The following is a 16,017-nucleotide window of genomic DNA, read 5'->3' as shown; positions in this document are numbered from 1 at the left end:
GCGGAATTCACAGCAGTACATCGGCTGGGCCTGGGAGGACATTGAGGGAGCTGACAGGCTGGAGGAAGCCCCAGGTAAGTAAAAATCCTCTTATTCCCTTCATCTCAGGTATACTTTAAAGGACACCTGAAGCGAAAATAAGCTTATAAGATAATGAATTGTATGTGTAGCAAAGCTAAGAAATAGAACATTAGTAGCAAAGAAAATGGTCTCATATTGTTTTCCAGTACAAGGAGAGTTAAAAAAAACTTCAGTTGTTATTTATGCAAAAGAGCTTCTCTGAGCTGTTCCACTGGGTGGAATACAGTGCTGTTTTCTGAAGCACTTAAACAGCCAAGAAACAGCGAGGGACAGCTTGAGATAAGGTTTTACTGCAGGAAAGTTCAAAGGGTCATTATTACTGCTTTGTTTTATAACTTAAAAGACAGAGTATGGTTTCTAAACTGCAACTGCGACAGTATGATGCACTGATATAAAAAAAAAAAAGCTATAGAACTGAAATTTAAAATATGAGACTCTGTTCTTTGCTACTAATGTTCTGTTTAGTATCCATACTACACATACAATTCATTACGTTTTTTGGGTTCACCTCAGGTTTGCTTTAAGTCCTAACCCCCTCCCCCCCCCCCCATCCTCTTTTTTTAACTGACTTCCCTTTTCCTGTTGGAAGCAAAATAGTCTCCGCCCCCTGTACCTGTGACGTGAGGTGAAAGGTTTTCTCTTCAAATGGGAAACAGAATAAAGGTTTTATCCGGAGTTGGCCTTTAGTATGTGACACGCAGGTGGAATAAGGAAAAAGTCTGATCATTTGAAGGATCATTTATCTTCGAGGAAAGTGGAGTTTTATGGAGCTTACTGTTTGACTTAATTACCCCAAATCTAGACAAGGGCTGCCCCGGTCTCTGAATGTTCTAATAACCCGCCTCTCCCCTTCCCTCTACAGCCAGCCTAGGATCTCCAAAGCACACAGTGAGCTCAAATCGCACGTCTTTGTTACCATGACAACAGCCCTCACTGTACTCTGTATGGAGTACTGTTGTTAAGAGACTACCCGGGACCTCCCACTTTGCTGCACAAAGCAGGAGCCACAGTCACTCCTTTCCAACACCCGCACTAGTCTGTTGGCGCCGACTTTCTCATCGATCCATGAATTTCCCTGTCACCGAGTGTAGGGAGGTATCTCGCAATTGAATGTTCAAAGAGGGATTGTGATGTAAGTGTAATGAATAAAATGGCTTATTTTTTTACAATATTCATTTATAAGTTATTTAGTCAGTGTTTGCCTATTGCAAGATCTCTCCTCCACCTGATTTACATTCTGACATTTATCATAGAATGCAGCATCTTTAGCCCTGCCAGGTGATCTCTACGGAATGTTTCTAATTTGCATAATCCTGCATCAACTCGAAATTATTTACATCTCATTGACCATCCTACACTAACAAGTTTGCATGAGATTAGGAGATTCGGGTAATAAAGGAGACGTGCTTTATTTCCGACCCCCTGCTATTCATTAGTCTGTTGTCAATTAAAGTGGACCTGAACTCCTGCACAGGACAGAAGGAAAACAAAGAGAAATCCACCCTGTGTGTATTTAGAGAGTTTAGCCTGTCTAATTCCATCTCATCTGTGTCTAATCACAAGTTGCAATTTGATCCCTCAGCTGTGTCAGCTAAATGCCAGGGCAGAGTAGCTTATTTGAAAACACAAGGACCCATATGCAATTATTTTTTTCCCCTTGGGCTTGATTCACTAAACTGTGATAATTCATAGTTGCGTGTTTTCGTGCGCAATTGCGAATTTTTGTACGCAATTGCGAATTTTCACCCACGATTGAGCGCGAAAGTTCACGATTGCGCGTAAAAATGCTGGCGCGTCCGTGCTATGAGTTATCACAGTTTAGTGAATGAAGCCCCTTTCATGCCACCAGTAAGCAAGAATATGTTCAAAATTATTTTGATTGATGTTTTTGCCAACTTTTAGGTACTTTTTCAATTGTAAAAAGCTGAAAAGTCAATTGAAAGAGAAGATTAAAATTATCTCCTAAGAGACAACTAAGGAGAAAAAGTTAAAGGGATACTGTAGGGGGGTCGGAGGAACATGAGTTGAACTTACCCGAGGCTTCTAATGGCCCCCCACAGACATCCTGTGCCCGCGCAGCCACTCACCGATGCTCCGGCTCCACCTCCGGTTCACTTCTGGAATTTCAGACTTTAAAGTCTGAAAACCACTGCGCCTGCGTTGCCGTGTCCTCGTTCCCGCTGATGTCACCAGGAGCATACTGCGCACCCACAGACCTTACTGGGCTTGTGTTATACGCTCCTGGTGACATCAGCGGGATCGAGGACATAGCAACGCAGGCGCAGTGGTTTTCAGACTTTAAAGTCTGAAATTCCAGAAGTGAACCGGAGGCGGAGCCGGAGCATCGGTGAGTGGCTGCGCGGGCACAGGATGTCTGTGGGGGGCCATTAGAAGCCTCGGGTAAGTTCAACTCATGTTCCCCCGACCCCCCTACAGTATCCCTTTAATTGCATATGGCCCAGGATGTTAAAAATATGTCTGCTTCCATGAAAGGAGGAAGTAGACACACTGCAGATTTATTGCAGGATTTGTATCACCTGTAACAAAGAAGAGAGTAAACAAACACTAAAAAAGTATAGGGGACTAAAAGAGACTGAAAAGCCCTCCTACTAATAAGCAATGCTTAGTGTGGTTTGCCTTCTTAAAACAAAAGGTACTTGCGATAATTCAGTTTTAAGAGAACATCTGTGGCTACTCTGTTGTACTGTTCCAAGCCCCTATCCCATAGAGCCACATCAATCCCTGCCATGTACTGATAAGGACCAAAAGTCCGATACAGGCTGTCTACATGTGGGGTTGATGTGGCTGTGTAAAATTTAAAGCTATAGGATCACTATACACCAGCGGTTCTGGATGTAAGCCTGGCTTACAAGGGCATAAAGAGATCATTTGCATATTCAGTAGTGGTGCATTGTGGATGTTCACTTAAAGCTGAATTATCGCAAGTACCTTCTGTACCTAAGAAATGTTTTTTTTCTTTAAAGATTATTATGCTGTTGCTTATCTATTAGAACAGAGAGGAAGTTCTGAGTTCAGTTCTACTTTAAAAGTTCAATTACTTGATCTGGAGAGGTTAAAGATGCCCGTGTAACCCTAAACTTACTGACTTCCTGTCTGAACAGGAAGTGGTTGAAAATCTTCTAGATGGGGTGACACAGACACCATGAGAAACCCAAACGTTTTCCTGTAGGTAAATTGAATGTAAAAGTTTTATCAGTTTTCCCCTTGTTGATCTTCTCTCTCGATAGATTCCAGAGAAGAGGAATATTTATCAGACACTGCATCCACCTAGGTGGGGGGCTCAAGAGGGGGGAATGGGGGGCCGGCCTTGCAGGCAGGAGATGTTTACTGTGATGGTGGTCGTAGTGGTGACAATGATGACGGATTTTCACTCTCTTAGAGAAGGGACTGTACCTAGCCGACCTTGACAAAGCAATCTATTTATTTTGATATATATTTCTTTCTGAAGAAAAGATCTAATTAAAATATTTTCTGAAATATATATATATTTTTTTCTCGTTTATGAATTTTGTGTTTGTCTATAAGATTTATAATAAAGTAACTATTAATCTAATCTGGTTTCTGTACATTATTATTCTTATTGAATTAACAATTGGGATGTTACACATACAGTGGGGTGCAAAAGTTTGGGCAACCTTGTTGATCGTCATGATTTTCCTGTGTAAATCGTTAGTTGTTACGATAAAAAATAGAGATCACCTCTCCTGGAGCAGCGGCGAAGCTGCGACCGCGCAAGGCGTTCCTCTGGGCTTCCTTTTGGTGTTCTCTCTCCGGTAAGGGGTGCCGCATTCATACACCTGTATGCTTTTTCCTACTGCACTCTGCACTTTCTTTTCAGGACACGCTCCATTTCCCCACGTATTGGAGGAAATGGTCTTTATTGATTGCAATTAGCACTTTACCTATTAGTCAATTTTGGATCATCTGTGGGTTATCTTTGTGGTTAGGTTTAGAATATAATGGTTGTTGTTTAATGCAATTGTTTTTTAGTGTATGGGTCACATCACATCAGTTTTGTCTTTGACAGACACGCACTTTTGTACATCCTGTGTGTATGCATGCGCCCACATTGTTGGCTGTGGGTGCAGGCATGCATACAGGTGAGGTATAGTCACTATTGCACTTTAGCATTCAGAGGATGCATATATATATACACATATATATGTTAGCGTGGCAGTTAATAATGGCGCACAGCGCCAGGGGAATACAAAGGGCGCCCCATAGACTTACATTATATAACGCTATTTGGTGTTATAAGTGTTAAAAAATGGCGCAGGCAGTGTGCCTTACACTTATAACGCTAAATAGCGTTATAAGTGTTCAAAAATGCATCGGGGGAGGAGAGCGGCAGCGGGACACTGGAGGGACATAGGCATCGGGGGAGGATGTGCAGAAGCATACGTTACCTTGTCCTGGGCCGGCGATCGCTCCTTCCCTCCGCTCCTTCACTTCTTCCATTTGTTTACTGTAGTCCTGCAGCCGGCCAATCACCATATGGCTTCAGTCTCCGCATGCTGATTGGCCGGCTGCAGGACTACAGCAAACGGATGGAAGGAGCGGAGGGAAGGAGCGATCGTCGGCCTCTGCATACATCCGCCCTCTAGTCTCCCGCTGCCTCTCTCCCCCAGCCCCCCCCCGCTGCCTACACTAACCCGCATGTTTATCATGGCGCACCGCTCTGCAATCATTAATGTAGCATAAAACGAAATTTACGGTTTTATTGTATTTACATTAAAACTGTAAATAGCGTTTTATGCTACATTTATCGGCAGAACGGTGCGCCATTTTTCTCCCTGCGCCATTTTCAGATGGACCCACGTTGGGGACTTGTGTGCTTTGCACTATAACAATATGGTTTGTAGCACCCAGCTTTGCCGTTGAGATGTAATGAAGTAGTATACATTTGTGTAATTTATTTTACCTATACCAATAGGAGGCAGTGTCAATTATAATTGGCACGTACCAGAGGAGTAGTTTTTAATTGTTTTTAACAAACTGCTTGTTTTCTAATAAAGGAATTATGATTTTTACATTGAGATCTGAGTTGTTCTTGAGATAACAACGATAATGTTGATGGTGGCCTGGTTGGGTCTTTTCTTTTTTGTTTATGGTATCTTTTTGAAGACCTAGGCATTAATTTAGACATAGAGAACTATATCATGAGGTTCTTTTTTGTGGTGTTTTGGTTACGATAAAAAATGTCAGTTAAATATATAGGAGACACACAAAGTGATATTTGAGAAGTGAAATGAAGTTTATTGGATTTACAGATAGTGTGCAGTAATTGTTTAAACAAACTTAGGCAGGTGCATAAATTTGGGCACCACACAAAAGAAATGAACTCAATATTTAGTAGACCCTCCTTTTGCAGAAATTACAGCCTCTAAACACTTCCTGTAGGTTCCAATGAGAATCTGGATTCTGGTTAAAGGTATTTTGGACCATTCCTCTTTACAATACATCTCTAGCTCATTCAGGTTTGATGGCTTCCAAGCATGGACCGCTCTCTAACTCACACCACAGATTTTCAATTATATTCAGGTCTGGGGACTGAGATGGCCATCCCAGAACGTTGTACTTGTTCCTCTGCATGAATGCCTTAGTGGATTTTGAGCAGTGTTTAGGGTCGTTGTCTTTTTGAAAGATCCAGCCCCAGCGCAGTTTCAGCTTTGCCACTGATTCCTGGACATTGGTCTCCAGAATCTGCTGATACTGAGTGGAATCCATGTGTCCCTCAACTTTGACAAGATTCCCAGTCCCTGCACTGGCCACACATCCCCACAGCATGATGGAACCACCACCATATTTTACTGTAGGGAGCAAACTTCAATACAAGTCATTTTTGAATACAAGTAAAACCTTGGATTGAGAGTAACGTGGTTTAAAAGACCACTATTGCGAAAAAAGTAGGCAGTTAAAATCTGTATTCCCATATTCCCAGGCTCCGGCTGAGTGGAATCCACCAGACACTGACTCAGATGAGATTATCAAAGATTTATTTGTAACCTAATGGCCCATACTCACGGCAACTTTTCTTCTCTGTCGCTAGCACACAGGAGCGTGTGCACGACAGTTCGGCGACAGCTCGTCGCCACGTCCCTCCGCGTACACACGCGGAAGAGGGATCAGCGGTGCGACGGAAGCTGTCGCCGACATTCCTCCTCCCCCTGCCGGAAGCTTCGTGTTCTTTATGGAGGTTGCTGTTGCTAGTCCGCATACTCACGCGGACTATCGACAGTTGCGGCGGAGTTGCCAGGCGATTGACCGCGCCAATCGCCTGGCGACCTCAGCGACGAGCGACGGTTCGGGGTGCGCGCCCGTGCAACACCTCATACTCACAGGCGACCTGTCGCCGCAACACGCGTGCGCCGCGTGTTGCGGCGACAATTGTAGCCCGTGAGTATGGACCATTACAGTGGTCACGGTAGTTGCAAGCAACAAAATACCCTTCAATGTCACAACACACCTCCCTTGCACATCAAAGGTCACTAATACACAATCTCTAGTCTTCACAGCCGCTACAATAGGTCTTCTTGTACAACAATCAACCACTTTACAGCATATACAGATCACAGTACCAACGTTAGGTATGGGCCGGGGAAAGGGCTGGTCTACTGAGCAATTCAGTCCGGTACCTAATCAGTTCTCAGTCTCTCGCAACCAAGTTCAGCTATATTAGTTACATAGTTGCATAGTTATTTGGGTTGAAAAAAAGACATACGTCCATCGAGCTCAACCAGAGAACAAAGAACAACACCAGCCTGCTACCTCACATATCCCTGTTGATCCAGAGGAAGGCAAAAAAAGCCTTACAAGGCATGGTCCAATTAGCCCCAAAAGGGAAAAATGTCCTTCCCGACTCCAGATGGCAATCAGATAAAATCCCTGGATCAACACCACTGGGCATTACCTAGTAATTATAGGCAAGGCTGTCTTTCATTGCAAGGAAAGCATCTAAGCCCCCTTTAAATGCAGGTATAGAGTTTGCCATAACGACTTCCTGTGGCAATGCATTCCACATCTTAATCACTCTTACTGTAAAGAACCCTTTCCTAAATAAATGGCTAAAACGTTTTTCCTCCATGCGCAGATCATGTCCTCTAGTCCTTTGAGAAGGCCTAGGGACAAAAAGCTCATCCACCAAGCTATTATATTGCCCTCTGATGTATTTATACATGTTAATTAGATCTCCTCTAAGGCGTCTTTTCCCAAGACTAAATAAACCCAGTATATCTAACCTTTCTTGGTAAGCGAGACCTTCCATCCCACGTATCAATTTTGTTGATATTGCTCAGCCAGCAAAACCTTGGGTAAAACTCGTGACAGTTCGAAATATGGTACTGAATAGTTAACAATTCTTTGGTTGGTCCAATCAGGACATTCACCTTGCTCCAAGATCTTGTAGACTCTTTAGGTTGTATTTGTAGCACACACTTTACTCTTAATACCTCCCCTCTGGATTGGGCTCCCCAAAACAACAAAGAAAATCAAATTTAATCAAATAATCAAAAAGGGTTAAAGCAATATAAAGATAAACAAAATAAAATGCAAAGTGACTGATGCACACCTCTATACCATCAACACCACCCTCCTACAATAGAACTTTCTTTAACCTTCCTGGCGGTAAGCCCGAGCCGAGCTCGGGCTATGCCGCCGGAAGGCACCGCTTTTTTTTTGTTTGCTACACGGAGCTAGCACTTTGCTAGCTGCGTTTGCAATCCGATCGCCGCCGCTCCCCGCCGATCCGCCGCTATCCGTCGCGCTGCCCCCCCCCCGACCCCGTGCGCTGCCTGGCTAATCAGTGCCAGGCAGCGCTGAGGGGTGGATCGGAGTCCCCTTTGACGTCACGACGTCGAGGACGTCGGTGACGTCATCCCGCCCGTCGGGGGAAGCCCTCCAGGAGATTCTTTGAACGGGATCTCCTGATCTCCGATCGCCGGAGGGCTGGGGGGATGCCGCTGAGCAGCGGCTATCATGTAGCGAGACCTTGTTTAGCTGCATTATATATATAATTTTTTTTTTTAAACGGCTCTGCTGCCCCCTGGCGGATTTTAATAAATCACCATGAGGGTTAAGTGCACTTTGACTTTAAGGCTGAATAAGCTCTGAACTTTGTGACGTTGCAACAATTGTATTCCAACTTAATCGGCTTGATGTCTTGATCAGGTATCACCTGGTTTCTCCTGCAGTATACTTTTAATATCACAAGATGTAATATAACTCCTCCTCTTCCACTTAGCTTTGTAATACTGGCAGGTTCTTTTTAGATATCAGTCTCTTTGTGTTTATGCAGAACACACCAACTGAAGAACCTATGAAGTTTAACTCCTGACTTGAAACGGACTTGACAGGAATAATGTCTCTATGTAACAGGACCATATGCAAGGTGGGGCTGTGTCAGCTCAGCAGGGTACTCTATGGAGGCTATGAATGTCTCAGTAACAGTAGGGCCTGGACTTTTATAATCAACAGCAACTTGTCTCACTTTTAGATCAGCAGCTTTCTTCAGCATAAACAACTGTATTCTCAGCACACTGTTTCTGTGACTGTACAGCTCTCTCACACAGGCAGTCTTTAGCAATATCACTTAGGGACAGGGTTCGGACCTTTCCAGGTTCTGGATTGCTATCTTCAGCAAGCTTACACTGGACTCTGGCTACTGACTGTACACACTTTGTGGCTTAGGTTTGGCTCTTAGGCCTATACTCATCTGACTGCAAATGTCCTTAGGTCAGGGTTGGTCCGGGTCTGCCGCCTCCGGGTAGTGTCCGGCCGACTGCCGCTGTCCTTACTGCTCGACTGTGTCTTTCTCTGTACGGCCTCCGGACCCCCTAGCTTCCGAGCAACTGCTACGGCCTCCCTCCCTGTTCCGCACCGCTCGCTCCTGCTTCGAGTCCTCTCTTCTCCCCGTTCTCTCTCACTCTGCTCAGCAACAACCAGTTCCCTCCGGTTACACCCTCTTAAGCTCTGCCCCCTGCGCCTGCACTGTGTCTCTCTGACAGGCTGTGCGGAGCTCTGGAAAGTTCCAGCAAATTCCCCTAATTTGCATACTGTGGTCGCTTGGCAACTGACTATGCAACCTTTCTAGCGCTTAGTTTCCCTTCTCATGCGCCGTTTTGGTTCCAGCAGCTTTCTGCTTAGTCTTAAAGGCGCCACCCACATATTGATACTTTAGTATTCTGGGACCCTCTCTTAGGGGGTTACACAGGTACATCATCTATCACAAGCCAGCAGTATGCTGCACGGTCAAAAAGTGGTGCGAGACCGAAGTCTCATAGTCCTTTTTACCAAGTGCAAAATTGGAAATGTTACTTTTATGTTCCTGTATCCGCAGTTTAACTGCTCTTTCATTTTTTCCGATATACACATACCCACAGGGACACTTGAGGCCATACACAATGTACAGACTCAAGCAGGAATACCTCCCCCTGAAAGGTATCTGCTCACCGGTGGACGGGTGGGAAATCGTATTTCCCTTGATGATGGCACTGAAACAGTTACAACCGAGACAGGGTACCGACAGGAGTTACAGTTATGTTCAAAATTATTATTGAAATTGAGTGTTTTGGCCAGTTTGACATTGACTTTGATCATTTCAGTCATCTTGTTTACAATTAAATCAAAGAGGCACCTGTAAGTCAGACAAATATAACATAACATTTATAATGAGATAACCACAAATGTCTTTTCTGTGCTCACATCATTATCAGTTTTATTCAACCCCCAAGTGACATTCTTAGTACTTAGTACAACATCCTTTTCCAGATATAACAGCTTTTAGACGTGAAGCATAGCTTGACACAAGTGTCTTGCAGCAATCTACGGGTACCTTAGCCTATTCTTCATGGGCAAAAGCCTCCAGTTCAGTCACATTCTTATGCTTGCGCGCTGCAACTGCTTTCTTTAAGCATACCTCCCAACATTTCAATGTCCCAAAACGGGACAATTAGGCCACACCCCTGGCCACGCCCCCAACCCCCTAGTCACGCCCACCCCAGGGGAAAAAAAAGTTGTTTTTTTTTTAAATAATTTTGTTATTAAATTACTCCCAAATGGGAGGGTGCCGGGGTGGTGGTGGTGAGGAGGAGGAGGGGGGTGGCCAGGCAGAGAGAGGGGGGGGAAAAAAGCCGATCGAGGCACCAGCCCGCCCGGTATGCGGCATGTATGGCCGCCGCCGCCATCATTATCCTTCTCCCTCCCTCCTAATGTGTCCCCCAGTGTCCCCTTCCCCCCCCCCGCACAGTAATATGGGCAGCGGAGCGGGCAGTGAGTCTTACCACTGCCTCTTCGCTGCGTACCGGGATCTCCTCTGATCTTCTCGCTTCCTGTGACGTCACAGGAAGCGAGAAGATCAGAGGAGATCCCGGTACGCAGTGGAGAGGCAGTGGTAAGACTCACTGCCCGCTCCGCTGCCCATATTACTGTGCGGGGGGAAGCCGGGGACACTGGGGGACACATTAGGAGGGAGGGAGAAATAAATAGCGGCGGCAATCCATCCCGCATGCAGATCCCCGGGGCTGGTGCCTCGATCAATTTTTTTCCTTCTCTCTGCCCAGCGGCCGGGACAGAAGGGGGGCAGCGCGGGATGGCGGGAGGGGCCCCCCAAATCGGTACAGTCCCGATCAAATCGGGACTGTTGGGGACTATGCTTTAAGTCCCACCAGAGGTTCTCAATTGGATTTAAGTCTGGTGACTGCGATGGCCAAAATGTTCCAGCCTTTAATCTGCAACCATGCTCTAGTGGACTTGGAGGTATGCTTGGGATCATTGTCCTGTTGAAAGGTCCAACGACTCCCAAGCCTCAGGTTTGTGACGGACTGCATCAATTTTCTTCCAATATCTCCTGGTATGGAAGAGAATTCATGGTACACTGAAGCTTCCCTGTACCTGCAGAAGCAAAACAGCCCCAGAGCATGATTGACCCCCCCCCCCCCCCCCCCGCCATGCTTCACAGTAGGCAAAGTGTTCTTTTCTTCATAGGCCTTGTTCTTACTCCTCCAAATACATTGTTGATCCATGGGCCCAAACAGTTCTAATTTTGTTTCATCAGTCTACAGAACACTATCCCAAAACTTTTGTGGTTTTTCCAAATGACTTTTGGCATACTGCAATTGACTCTTCTTATTCTTTGGAGACAGCAAGGGGGTGCGCCTGGGAGTTCTGGCATGGGGGCCTTCATTACACAGTGTGCGCCTTATTGTCTGAGCTGAAACTTCAGTACCCGCATCTGACAAATCTTTTTTCAGCTCCTCAGCAGTCACACTGGGACTTTTCTCCACTTTGCACCTCAGATAGCGCACAGCAGTCGAAGTCAGCATCTTCTTTCTGCCACGACCAGGTAGCGTTTCAACAGTGCCCTTTGCCTTGAATTTGCGAATGATGCTTCCTATGGTGTCTCTTGGTATGTTACTATGTTTAACATCTTTGCAATCTTCTTATAGCCATTGTCCTTCCTGTGCAGAGAAATCACCTCTTCTCTTGTTTTCCTGGACCATTCTCTTGACTTCACCATGTTTGTAAACACACCAGTAAATGTCTAGAAGGAGCTGAGTATCACAGTAATTTTAAATCTGCCTAATTGGTGCTTATTATGCGTGATTGCTGCTCATTAACATCCACAGGTGTTTTCAATACCTGATCGAAAAATCTTGAATTAACCTCTGTTCTTAAGAGTGGTAGTCTTTAAGGGGTTGAAAAATTGTGTCAATGAAGAAATCACAAAAAAAAACATTTAATACTGTATTACAAAAACAATTGATGTCATTTCAGTTGCATTTGGTTCTTTACAAAGTCCTTGTAAGATTTCATTCTAAACACAATTACAAATGTACACTGAATTCCCTAAAACCCTTTACAGCATTGGGGGTTGAATAATTTTGAACACAACTGTACCTCTCCTCTCCTTTGGAACAGTCACCATGGACTGTCACAATGTCAGATTTACACACCCACCTACATACCCCATCCTACCTTTGCGGTACGCGAACAATAGTGGATCCTGGTTCGTGTAGTTCCCCTACACATGAGATGTATTTGCAGGGCCGGATTTAGGCCAAGGCCACCTAGGCCATGGCCTAGGGCAGCACAGGAGGAAGGGCACCAAAGCAGCAGGCTAAACTGGTGCAGTATTTGCAAGCTTGCAAATGCTGCAATGTAGGGAGATCAGGCAAGCGCCTCACCGCTGTACTTTGCTGCTAGCTGCCTGTGCAGCAGCCACCTTGCTCTCTGTGCACGTTTGCATTGTGGCCGACAGCTATGGACTTGGGCAGCATTGGAGAGGGAAAGGAAGAGGAAGCTTCTGCACTGGAGATGAGTGGAGAAATGAGTAACACTGATGGCTGCTGCGGTGTGAAGGCGAGCTGGCTACCTATACTGAAAGGGGGTGGGGAAAAGAAGGGATTAAGGTAGTCATCTGGCTACCTATACTGGAGAGAAAGGGGGAGGAGTCATCTGACTACATATACTAGAAGGGAAAGGGGAGGAGTCCTTTGGCTACCTATACTAGAGGGAAGGGAAGGGGTCATCTGGCTACCTATACTGGAGGGAAAGGGGGGAGGAGTCATCTGACTATCTATACTGGGGGGGGGGGGTCATTAGGCTACCTATACTAGAGGGGAGGGGTTATCTCGCTACCTACACTGAGGGGGGGGGGGGCTGGTGACAGTGGCCTAGGGCGGTAAAGAGTACAAATCCGGCCCTGTGTATTTGATGCTATGCTGTATTTGATGCTATATTTTGTTTGTGTTTATTGTTGTTTTTCATCTCTTAAAAAGTTAAACTTTTGTTTTTTATTGTTTAATTTTGCAAAATCTCCTGTGCCTGGTGTTTTCAGGAAAGGGCTGCTGTTCTGTTTTGTTCTATTTTTTTTTTTAATTCATGGAGTTGTGTTATTAAAACACTAATAATAATAATAGTAATAAAAAGCACAGTAGAGAAAAAGTGTCGTCCAGCAAATCACGACCAGTGAGAGCGTTTCAGCCAGACCCTCGCTTTCCCTGCAGACATCACAGACAAAGAGGACCGCCCGATAGCCTGGCTGACTTCTCTGGCCGCTCTCCACATTAACTCTGCACAAAAACCCTCTTTTACTCCCCCAGACTAATCATCCTGCTGATTTTAGAGGAAACCTTAGACCAGCCAGGCCCAATAAATTCCTTCTGCGCGAGAACAGATGCCTGCGGCCCACACCGGTAGCCGGTCGCATGCGGTTTTATGAATTCTGAAGCCCCCATGCAGGGAGCAGCGCATGTGAGAGACGGCGGGGCTGAGGTGTTTATGTTACCTGGGCAGCCGGGAGACCCCCCTCTACCAGTAAAGGCCCAGCTGTGACATGCCAAGCCTTACCGCAGACCTCAGCACACGCTGATCCTATCCCTGAACTGCAGAAGATTATCAATTTACCACCTGAGGCATCTGGAGCCATCGGAGAGTGGAGAGTCTGCAAATATATAGCGTGTAATAATAATAACTTACTGCATTTCTTACCTAATATAACCACTGGGGGCATAGCAACAGCCCTTGCAGTGATAGCTGCTGCAGTGGAGGGCCCCAAATGCTCCTGAAGGTGTTTCTTATCTTTTTCACATTACATCTGTGTGTCCATGCTCTGTATGCACCACTGATGATCTGACCTGCTTTTACTGTTATCACCATGGTGATAAATCATGTAGTATTCACTATGCAATTTACCTCAGGCAAATCTTAAATTAAGGATTATCTCCTTAAGTTAAGGAGTGATTCCTAAAGTTAACAACTGAATCCTTAAATTAATGACTGGATCCTAAACCTAAAGACCTAAAGCCCATATGCAATTTAATCTTTCTCCTGAGTTTTCTCCTAGGTGATATTTTTAAACCTGCCAATAAAATGCCCTTTAATCCACCAGCAAGCAAGAAAATACCCAAAATAATTTTGATAGTACTTTTTTATCAACTTTTTGGTACTTTTTCATTTTGCAAAGTGCTTAAAATTATTCTAAATAGAAGATGTGTAACAAACTTACCTAGTGTGGTCTCTGCAGGCTGCTCTGATAGTTTGGAGCAGCTGGAGGAAGCTTCCTCTTCCTCTTTGATCAAAGGCATCCCCGGCTCCCCTGTAGACGTGAGTCAGAATGATAGCATCCCCGGCTCCCCTGTAGACGTGAGTCAGAATGATGGCATCCCCGGCTCCCCTATAGATGTGGGTCGCCGTGTTGATTCTGGCAGGACTCGCGGAGCTCAGAGCTGCCTTTATAGGCTGAGGAGGCGTGTCTGATGGGGTGTCAGCGGTGATGTCATCAGCTGACACCTTTTTGCAGGAGGTGCTGTCATTTCTAGGGGCTGGGCTTTTGCTCTGCCTCCTGGGTATTTAAGGTCAGAGTATTCCCTTGCTTGCTGGCCTTGATACTAATCAGTACTCTGGTTCATCCTACCTCTCCAACCGTTCCTTCACGACCGCCTTCAATGAGTACTCGTCCACCCCCAACCACCTCTCGGTGGGAGTCCCCCAAAGTTCGGTCCTTGGCGCCCTACTGTTCACCCTATACACATCCTCCATTGGCAAGGTTATCTCCTCCATGGGTTTAAACTATCATCTGTATGCAGATGATACCCAGATCTACCTCCACACCCCTGACATATCCACCACTACCATGGACAAGGTCTCCTCCTGCCTATCAGCCATCTCGTCCTGGATGTCCGCTAGGTTCCTTAAACTAAACCTAGACGAAACAGAATTTATGATCTTCCCACCCCGGCCATCCACGAACCTCCCAGATGTGCATGTCACTGTTAACCACACTACCATTCACCCTACCTCTCAAGCCCGCTGTCTGGATGTCACCCTGGACTCCGCACTCTCCTTCACTCCCCACATCCAAAACCTCACAAAGTCCTTCAACTTCCACCTTCGTAACATCTGTAAGATTTGCCCTTTCCTGACCCCTGCCACCACCAAACTCCTCATCAATGCCCTCATAATTTCCCGCCTTGACTACTGCAATGCCCTGCTGTCTGGTCTCCCTATGACCCGAACAGCCCCACTGCAGTCCATCATGAATGCGGCAGCCAGAATTATCCACTGCTCCCATCCCTCCACCATGGCGGATCCCCTCCTTGAATCCCTTCACTGGCTTCCTATCCAGTCCAGAATCAGATTCAAGATACTGTGTCAAATCTCTCCACAAAACCTGTCCAACCTACATTTCCGATCTTACTCAGAGGTACACACCTAGCCGCTAACTCCGCTCTTCCAATGAACTTCGCCTAACCACCCCCCGCGTCACCCAGTCCCATGCATGCCTCCAGGACTTCTTAAGAGCTGCTCCAACACTATGGAACTCCCTACCTCCACCCATTAGGGCAACCCCCTCCTTCAACATCTTCAAGAAGGCCCTCAAAACTCACCTTTTCATTCTGGCCTACCACCCCTCACAAGTGTTCTAAACCCGCAGATGAAGTCTGGTCCCCTACCTTTCAGGTCCCTACCTCTCCCTCTAGATTGTAAGCCTTTGGGCAGGGTCCTCCTCCTTTTGTGTCCTACCTGATCATGCACCTCCATTACTGTGCACCCATGCTATGCATCTGAGTGAATTTAACTTGCCTAATATCCATGCTCCCATCCAGTGACTGACTAAGCATTACCTTGTACTCATACTGTGCTGCATGATCTGGTCTTTCTTGTATTCATGTATTGGGCCTGATTCACAAAGCGCTGCAAACTTTTTCGCGGACTTTTGCGCACGCAATTTGCCACGATTCGCGCGATCGCGGACTTTTGCGCGCGAATCGCGGCAAATTGCGCGCGCAAAAGTCCGCAAAAAAGTTTGCACCGCTTTGTGAATCAGGCCCATTGTCATTTTGCTGTATGTCGCCCCTAAATATTGTCTGTAACCTAAACTAATGTCCAGCGCTGCGTAATATGTTGGCGCCTTATAAG

The sequence above is a fragment of the Hyperolius riggenbachi genome, chromosome 2 (assembly GCF_040937935.1).
Source record: "Hyperolius riggenbachi isolate aHypRig1 chromosome 2, aHypRig1.pri, whole genome shotgun sequence".
Taxonomy (NCBI): Eukaryota; Metazoa; Chordata; class Amphibia; order Anura; family Hyperoliidae; genus Hyperolius; species Hyperolius riggenbachi.
This window is presented reverse-complemented; position numbering follows the sequence as displayed.